This window comes from Alexandromys fortis, unplaced genomic scaffold (genome assembly GCF_014885135.2).
Source record: "Alexandromys fortis isolate MF-2015 unplaced genomic scaffold, M_Fortis_MF-2015_v1.1 scaffold_30, whole genome shotgun sequence".
In the NCBI taxonomy this organism is placed as follows: Eukaryota; Metazoa; Chordata; class Mammalia; order Rodentia; family Cricetidae; genus Alexandromys; species Alexandromys fortis.
The window spans coordinates 13,405,144-13,414,911 of NW_026067922.1; the positions used below are offsets into that span (position 1 = coordinate 13,405,144).

The 9,768-nt window shown below is 45.2% G+C and overlaps 1 long non-coding RNA gene across 1 annotated transcript in view; it reads left to right on the forward strand.

Annotated features, from left to right (window-relative positions):
• The window catches only part of LOC126501361 (uncharacterized), a 151,885-nt gene extending 142,753 nt beyond the window's left edge, over positions 1-9,132 (forward strand). The window contains exons 7-9 of the long non-coding RNA XR_007591652.1: positions 4,703-4,821; positions 8,614-8,766; positions 8,936-9,132. This is a non-coding gene — a long non-coding RNA (uncharacterized lncRNA). The remainder of the gene's footprint in view (positions 1-4,702; positions 4,822-8,613; positions 8,767-8,935) is intronic.
• Positions 9,133-9,768: the final 636 nt, after the last annotated feature.

The window sequence follows — 9,768 nt, forward strand, 5'->3', positions numbered from 1 at the left end:
GTCTTATCTATTGTTCTTGTTCTATGTGTGGCCTGTTTCCTGACTCTTATTTTATTGAGTTTAGCTCTTAAATTGATCTTTTGTGCAGATTTTACTAAAACTGCTCCCAAGATAACATTCACCATTAACGACAGGTGTTGTGTGCTGCTGGTACACGTTAGGAAGTAAAAGTTCTCCTTTGTGGTGTGCAAGGTGAATGGTAGGCTGCATCACAAACAGTTGGTCCTTTGGAAAGAAGATGAATCTTCAAGCCTACGCTCAGGGATACACTGCCATAACTTAGGCTTCGAGTACATGGCACTATCCTTTCTTTTGAAGGCCTCTTCTCTTAGGGAAGGATGTGGCCTTTGGGAGTTGACCTGCATCTTGGTCCTCATGAATGCAGGCTGTTACTTCTAGATACCCTCTGCCTATTTTCTGATGGCCTACGCAGATAACGTGGGAAATGAGTGACCTTGAGCTTCTCTCCCAGAATTACCTATGGAGCCAGCCTTTCCGACACAGTGCAGAGTCCGCTGTTATTCTGTGCCTCTGGCCCTTCTGATTTCACGCATGATTCGGGTCGGTTACTTACTGGTGTAGGGGAGGGTCACAGGTGACACATCTATATTCCCAGAGGGAGCAAAATATGATAGGGAGAGAAGCTCAACACTTAAATTTGGACATTTTCTTAATTTACAAAATAAAAACAAGCCAGACACACAAATTGCCATGCTTGCAAGAAAGTAGGCGGGAAGTCCCCTCGGGAATGGCCAGGAGGAATTGTGGAGGATGACTATGCTACCTTCTATATGAAACGTGGTCACCTTAGGTCATCTATGAAGGGTGAATGCTGTCACAGGCCACAAGGCTGTAGTACCATGCGGCAGGATAATTGATAGTGACGAGTGTGGCGGGAAATCAGCCTCCGTTGTCTTAAGGAGTTGTTTCCATGCAGCAGATTAATTTACATGCCACTGGAATTAGGAAAAATTGCAGTGTATCGTAATGCACGCAATATCACAGAATTAGATTTCACATTGGAACAAAGGGTTTTTACTGACAGTTTGCACACTACTGCATGCTGAGGGCCCTTGTGTGGAGCCCTTTGTGGGAGGCAGAGACAAGAGTGGGTGGCTGGATCTTGAGGTCAATGAGAAGGCCAACTGAAAGACCCCAGATGAAGGGCTTCATAGCTGCGAAGCAAGGAATTAACGATGCCTTTGTGACTAGATGCCCAGAGCTCAGGGAGCCAAAAATATTTGTTGGTCATTGTTGTTCCTACCATATTTGGTCTTTGGAGCTTTGGGCCCTCAGCGAGAGCACATCTGGAAGGGAGGCTAGAGGCTGGGTGTGAGAGAAGTTCTGACTCAGATACACTGAGGGTACTGGAGTTTCTAGCATTTGCTGTCATTGCTCATTTGATGATGTCTGTCTCAGTCACTCCCGGCCATTTCATGCATGTCAACCTGTGTAGGTTGACGACCTTCTGAGCACAGAGTTGAAATCTCTTATGTTTCTTCTTGGCTCCTGGCACATTGTTTGGTAACAGCAAAGACTCAGAATGCACTCATCAACTCTTATCAGGGAACAGGGGGATCCGTGGAAGGGGTACTCAAAACAGTGGGTTTCCCTAAAACCCTCTTCTCAGTGATTAAGTTTAGTTAATCACTTGCCAACTTGATGGGATCTAGGCTTGGTGGAAAGCAAACCTCTAGTCACCTAGACTAGGTTAGCTAAGGTGGGGAGACCCACTCTAAAGGTAGGTGGTACCATCCTGTGGTAGTTTCAAAGAGAATGGTCCCCAAAGGGAGTGATATTATTAAGAGGTATGGTCTTGTTGGAGGAAGTGTGACTCTGGGGGGTGGGCTTTGAGGTCTCCTATGCTCAAGCTACACTCAGTGAGTCAGTTCACTTCTGGTTGCCTGCGGATCAAGATGTATCAACTCTCTGCTCCTTCTCCAGCACTCTGTCTGCCTGCATACCACCATGACCCACCATGAAGAGGATGGACCAAACCATTAGTTTAGTGAAACTAAACACCACTGTTGGTTGGTGTCACTGTAACAACCTAACACTGTGACTCCTCTCACTTTTTTCCCTCCTTCCCTCCCTCCCTCCCTTCCTCCCTTCCTCCCTTCCTCCCTTCCTCCCTTCCTCCCTTCCTCCCTTCCTCCCTTCCTCCCTCCCTCCCTTCCTCCCTCCCTCCCTCCCTCCTTCCCCTCCTCCTCCTTCTTCTTCCCTTTTCCCCTCTTTTCATCCCCATTCTCTTCCTCTTCCTTCCTTCCCTCTTTCATCCTCCTCCTCCTCCTCTCCCTCTGAAACCGTAAGCCACCCAATGAAATGTTTTCCTTCATGGGAGTTGCTGTGGTCATGGTGTCTCTTCTCCGCAACAGCAACCCCATCTGAGACGCATTCCATGGGCTGGAGTCCTGGACTAAATCTAAAGGAAAAGTGAGCTGAGCAGCAGCGCCTCTCTGCTTCCTGCCTGCAGATGCCTCAAGCTCTTGACACCATGACTTTCCTTCTGGAAGGGATTGTACCCTGGAACTATGAGGTCAAACAAGCCCTTGCTTCTTCCAGTTGCTTTAGTGGGCATCTTATTCAAACTAAATGGGGACATCAGCTAATCTTTTCTTTTCCCTTAAGCCTTTTATTAAAAATACTGCTAGAATAAAAGAGTAGGAAGCTAGTGCTAATGAGATCCTCCTGCCTCCAGCACTGAAAGGGGGTGTGCTTAGCACAGGGCAGAGGGAAGGGACAAAGGGCTTCAAGCCAGGGGCCAAGTCTAGGGTGATGCCGGGACAGACGCCTCCTTCTCTTGAAAGCAGGCTCAGAGTCTACCAACCACAGCAGCTTCTTCCGGGGTTTACCCAGGGTGGGGGCTCACCTCTGCCATTTGCATATGTGGCTTCTCAGACGCACACATCAGGGTTTCAGGTTAAGTTTAAGAGTCCACCCTAGAAAGGACAGAAGGGGATTCCAAAGGGCAAGCTGACAGGAAACTCCAGGGCCAGGGACTAGGGAAGCCATCTGCATTCATTGCTGTAGATTCGGGTGTTTGGGAGAAATTTCCACCTCCTTCCCCCAGTGGTCCTTCAGATGAATGCAGATGTTCTGATTCTAGTAGAATCATGGAGCGAGCTAGGACCTTGGCTACCTGCCAACTGGTAATGCACACTAGGTCTACAGGCTACCTGTCAATTGGTAACACACACTAGATCTCCAGGCTACCTCCAATTGGTAACACACACTAGGTCTCCAGGTTTTTGCTGACAGAACCTAGACTGCTAGACCACAGATGATGCCATGTGCTTTGCGGGTGATAAACACTGTACCTCCCAGAGGAGAAAGAGCCTGCGCTGTATCCAGGGAATGACGGAAACTTCTGGAGCTTCTCAAACATGTCTTCATCGGGCTCTTAGAAGTGCCTGTTGTGACAGGACCATGCAGTGGCACTCTCAGTGGCCTGGGGCACCCTCACGGCAGAGAAAATCTCGAGATTGTTCTGGGCGGTGGAGAGGACCCTCCAGGACTGGGCTCTGCACTGGCTCACCTTGGAACAGGGTGGGAAGGCTCTGAGGAAAGAGCATGGCCTGCTTTAGACTGACTTGTCCTTTTTGTCAGGAAAGTAGGGAACACGTTAGCCCTGTGTAGATAGATTGTATAGAAGATATCTGAGTGACACGCACTTTCTAAAATGTAAATAAGATGCAAATTAACCTGTTTGATTTACTGACTTCAAAAGTCAATTAGTGGAACCCTGGGGGAAGCTCTGGGCTGTGAGTTGTGTGGAGGAGTGAGCTCTGACCCCCTTTTTGTGTTACTTCGTCGTGAGCACCGTCACCTGGCACAGAGACGAAGCTAACTTTGTGTTTGGGGAAGAATCATCGTACCTCAGGCTTTTCTTCTTTGACCCTCCTGAACAGCGAGCAGTCGATAGGATTAGAAAGGAATGTGACAGGTCTGTAATCGGATGACTGAACTCGGACGAGAGAAGGAGGATGAGAGGAGAATGGAGGCCAAAGTGACCCAATTTCATTATACAGATATATGTAACTACCCAACAACGCAAACAGTGCCACTGAGAACGTTTGCTGTCTGCATTGTGGGCACAGGGCCCTGGGATTCCTTTTGCTGTGGTCACTGCTGCTCTGCGGACTCAAGGGAAAGCAGCTGCAGTTTCTGTATTGGAGAATGAGTGAAGACCTTGGATGCAGCCCGAAGCTGCGAGGATTCCATTGTGCTACGCTCGGACATAGACACTGGTGTTTTGCCTTTGTCTCCTCTTACTTTGTGGGGACTCAGGGTGGCCACAGTCAAGCAGAGACAGTGTACCCAGCTAAGATGAAGTGCATGGTAGACACGGGCACACATGCTTAGCTCACACAAACAGAGCTTATATTTCGGGATGCACCGAGGAATCACACGTCTGGTCCCGTGTCCAAGAAGATTTGGGATTAGATCAAAACTCAGTCGATAGTGATTACTTGCCTTGGATACATGGAGCCCTGGGTTGAATGTCCCCCACCACAGAAACTGTGAAATGGGCCTGAAATCTCAACACTGGGGAAATGGAGGCAGGAAGATCCGGAGTCTAAGGCCATCCTTGGCTAATCAAAGCCTGTCTGTCTCCAAAAGTATTAAAAATGAATGTTGACCTATGAAGTGCCTTGCCATGATATATAAAGATTATAATTTGATTTTTTCCCTTTTGATGCAGTGAGACCTTCTATCCTGGAAGAATCTTGGCAGTTCTACTTTTCCTCCACTTATGTGGGAGTGTGTCCTGGTGTTCTTAAGAATTGCTCTGCTCATTCCTCCTCCCCACAGACTCACAAGGTGGGTGACGATGGTCTGCTGTCCTGAGTGAGGACTAGGCAACAGGAGGAGGTTAATGCATTTGGTAGTCGGTGTCAGCTGAGCATGGCCTCTCAGATGACCTCCTGGGAGTCTGTCTGGTCACTGCCGACAAGGGTTGTGTTCTAACCATTGCCCTGTCCTGCCCGTACGCCATAGACAGCAAGTCGCTATCCCTTCCCAACAACTCTTCCTCCCTCTCCCTTCTTCTCCTTTCCCTTTCCCCCTCCCCTTCTCCTTTTCTTCCTCCTCCTTTTGCTCCTCCTCCTCTTTGCTTCTTTCCTTCCTCGAGTGTTTTAGATGCCTAGCTAATCTCAGGAGTAGTCGAGTCTGCCGTGGTATGTGGTCAGCCTACCAGGCACACATAATTAAATAAAACTCATCTTTTCTCTCCCAACGGCTCACAAATGCCAGTAGGTCCTCAGAGCGGTGGGATTGTGTGCCCGCCTTTCCTGCTCCATGCTGGGATTTTGTCAGGCCATAGCTTGCTCCGGTTTTGTGCATGTTATACTTCTAAATCCTCCATCTATGCCTATATTTAGGGATTTTTTTAAATTAAAATTGTTACTAATATGTAAAATGGCTGCATCATATATGGAAATTATCATTTCATTTCTAATTTTAACATATCTGTATAATGCTCTATGTCAATGGATTGAATAATATTTAACTTTGCTTATATTTTGAGATTACTATAATAAATATATGTAATGTATTATATATAGTAATATGTTATCTAGTATATTATAGTATATACTATAACACAGTAGTATAATATATTATAGTAATCAACATACAATTTAAGAAATTTTAAAACAAAGTCTTATTAGATCCTCGGCCTTGCGCTGAACTCACTCTGTAGCCCAGGCTGGTTTTGAACTTGTGTCCTCCAGCCTCAGTCCCATGAGGAGCTGAGGTTGCAGGTCTGTGATAGTAGAACTGATGACGTAGTGTTCTTTTAATTATTTTGTTAAGGGTTTTGCACTCTTACCATGCATGGAGTTTCCTTTTTCATGCTCTGACAAAGTCGAGAGCCTTCCCGCAATCTACAGAGACTTGCAGGAACGCAGGAGACACGGACTTTGTGAAGATTTGCTAGAATTCTATCAAATCATGTAAACACACTGATTCCAGGGGAGGTGTTGCTTTTGGGTCACACTTTAACAGTGTCTTCTCTTTCTTGAACAGCAATTGGTCAGCACTGAACTCCCATTCTTACGGGAGTTTTGATGATTCCTGTTTGCCAGGAACCAGTCCCCTCTGCTTAGATTCTCATGGCTGCAGGAAGCTCAGGAATGTGGCCTCATGATTTTCCAAATGTCCCTCTCCACATTTCTTATGATGTTTATGGGTGGTTTTGTATTTCTAAAAATTGAATTAGATAATAGTTGTTCTCTATATTTATACATCCAGTTATTCATAGCTTTTTGATTTATCATGGCGATTCTTTTCAATTTTCTAAATCTCTAAATGATTAATTTTATATTTCATGTTGATTTGAGCCAATGCAGTTACTCTTTGCCTTATTCCATCCATCTTATGTCATCTTTTGATGAGCTATTCACATATTTTTCAGTTATTAATGCATATGCTTATTGGCTATTCATTTCTTCTCTGATCTAAGCTATAAATATGAACAATCAATCAGTTCCACCAAGGGACCTTTTAGTTATTGCTATTTCCTATTCGCAATACAATTCCAGTTTGTATTTCTCATCTGACTATGAATTGAGAAAGAGCCTGTAAGTTTCCCGCTGGTAGGATTTTAGTTCTCATCATTACTTTCCTTATCAATTTCTAATCCTGTTCTGTCAAACTTCCCCGGGGCTTATATTTTGCTTCTGTAAATGAAAACCTTTCATTTCTGAAAGATTTCTTACGTTCTCTGTCTGTTTCTGTGGGTCTGTCTCCATCTATCATTCTGTCTCCATCTTTCTCTGTCTCTCTGTTTCTCTGCATCTCTTTGTCTCTGTACTTCTGTGTCCATATCTCCCTATCTCTGACTCCCTGTCTCTCTCTTTAGCTCTCTCTTTCCATCTCCTTCTTTGTGTGTGTCTCCCGCTGCCTCTCTGCCTCTCTGTCTCTCTATCTTCCTATCTCTCCCTGTGTGTCTCACTGTCTTTTATCCATCTCTGTGCTCCGAGTATCAATAAACATGGGCACACCAACAGGACCCAGGCTGAGTCCGGTGTCAGTCTCTCTGACTTCCTCTTTATCCCTCTGTGACCCTCTGCACATGCCATTTTCTTTGTGCTTCTCACTTCCCATCACTACCTCCTCTGCCACTTCCTGCAGGTCATCTGCATCCCGAGAACTGACGTCTGTGGTCCTCCTCTTTGGATGATCCTGCTTTTCTCTTCACGTCTTTCCTAGGTGCTACTGCTTGTCAGCCTCCTGTGGTTGCTGGGCCACGGCTTCCTGAGCCCATTCCACTTAGAGATCTTGTCATATCAATATCTGAATTCTTGCAACCACACGATGTTGTGTTAAAGACAATTTCATGACTTTTTCTTTTTTTTTTCTTAAAAAAAGATGTATTATTCTGTGTTCTTTGGTTTTTTGACCTGCATGTATGTCTGTGTGAAGGTGTCGGTTCCCCTGGAACCGGAGTTACAGATGGTTGTGAGCTGCCGTAAGGGTGTTAGAAATTGAACCTGGGCCCTCCGGAAGAGCAGTCAGTGCTCTCAACTGCTGAGCCTTCTCTCCAGCTCTGATAGTGTGTTTTTTTTTTTTTTCTGTGATAGCAATTTTTAAAATTTTTTTCTCAAGCTTAAGCCCTTTATTCTGTGGTATAGTTTATTGACTGATATGAGAGCTACCTTATTTTGGGCCACTGGTTACATATGACCAAGGTAAATTTTTTTCTGCTCTAGTTTGGTGTGAAGTGACCCAATGGTGGGAAGGCTGGGAATGAGCGAGCAGGATTTCTTCCTGTGTTACAGGCCATTTTTGGGAATGTTCCGTCCATCCCTGACATCCAAAGTCTGTCGAGATGCTCAGCTGTTGCTCTAGCCCGAAGCCTAAGGTCTCCCCTGCTCCTGTCTCATCATGGACCGCTTCTGGCAGATGCCTCTCGTGGCTTTTCTGCCTCCTTTGTGTGCCTCGGCTGGTACAACCTGGACCTTTCCATCCGCTCTTTACCTGTGCCCAGCAAGGGAATCTGGCTGGCCCTCAGGATATCAGTCCCTCTGGGCTCTTTGTCTTTTTATCTGCTCGAGATCCTCCGCTACAACCGTCTCCTCCTTCGAGAGCACTGTGCTAGGCTCTATGTCCCGAGAGGCTGTCAGTGCCTTACCTCTGAGGATCCCTGAAACTTTAAGGTGGCTTTACGAGGTGACTGGTATCTCTCCTTCACTTGTCCGTGTTAAAACTTAAACTATTCTCTATGTCTTTTATCTTTATTTTACTTTTAGGGACTTTGTTTTTCTTGCGCTTCATGCACCAGGCAAAGCGCTCTGTTGTTGAACTATATCCCGAATTCTCATCGCCCTCTACAATGTGCGCATTTTAAATATAGAAAGGTTCAAGTTTGGGGAAGAATTCTGGCACCGAAGAGTATGTGTGGTGTTTACATATTCTCTTGGCATATGTTACTTCACAATTCAAGAATTTTGTTAATTATATAAATCGCATATGGCTTATCAGTTATTTATTCCTTAGGTTATCAAGTCAAAGAAGGCATTTTGTTATAAAGAAAATATGTGATTTATGAATTTCCTAACAATTTTATGTTTTTTTTTATTTATTTACCTATTGCGTGTATGTGTGGGTCAGAGGACAGCTTGCAGGAGCTGGCTGTTCCCTTCTACCGCATGGGATGGAACCGAGGTCCGTAGGCTTGGCAGCAGGCGCCTTTACCTTCGGAGCCATCTGTCTTCGTCCATCGAGCCATCTTGCAGGGCATAATCTCTGAGTTCTTAAACTCAGGTAATTAGGTTTTATTTTCTATCTAAGTAGTTTCGGTTGATTTACATGAAAATATGCTTGGAAAATTTCAGTGATAAGAAAATCAATGGTTCTTTCTGAAATCCTCAGTATGGCTTCTTCTGTACACAATTACACTGACTTAAAAAAAATTCTGTTGTTTCTTTTCTAGGATTCAAATATCGGGGCTCATTCTCATCTCTCACTTGTACCATGAGGTGGTGCTAAATATGCCGTCATTCTTATGATAAAAATTTCTAGAACGCTCTCTCTGTTATACGTAGTGGAATTAGGAACTTTGATGTGGTTGAGATGATTAATTAACAAGAATTAAAAATAGCATTATGGGGCTGAAGAGATAGCCCAGGAGTTCAGAACACACACTACGCATGCAGAGGACCTGAGTTCTGTTCCTAGTACCCGTGCCAAGTAACTCACAACTGCCTGTGATTCCAGCTCTGGGAGGGTCCCTAACCTCTGGCCTCTGCTGGTGCCTGCACGGACGTGCATGGGCCTTTGCACATACACATAGTTAAAAACAATAAAACTGAAATCTTAAAATAGCATCATTGGAAAGTAATAATAGTCTCTTGTAAATATATACACTGTAGAGCTCTGTGAAACACCAGCAGTCTGTAAGGATCAAAGAAGACTATCATAGGCAGAGTGAGCCTTGCAGTACTGTAAAGGGCTGTTCAGGAGACTCAGGTTCTGCATCTAACAGAACAGAAGTATTGCTCTCTTGCACGTTGGTAAGGGTGGGGTGGCTTCCTATGTCTCCCTCTCATCTGCATCTCCGACATCTCCAAGTCCTGTTCGAGCTGGGCTTATTGCATTAATCTCCATTCTTGGAAGAAAGACGGTCCCTTTAATCTGCTTACCTGCGGACCCCAGATGAGGGGCTTCGCGTAACTGCCTTCCTCGACAATTTTTTCCTCTTTCATTTCCACTTCTGCTCATTACGGAGGGAGAAATGTAATAGACCTTCCGAAGGGGAGCAGGTGA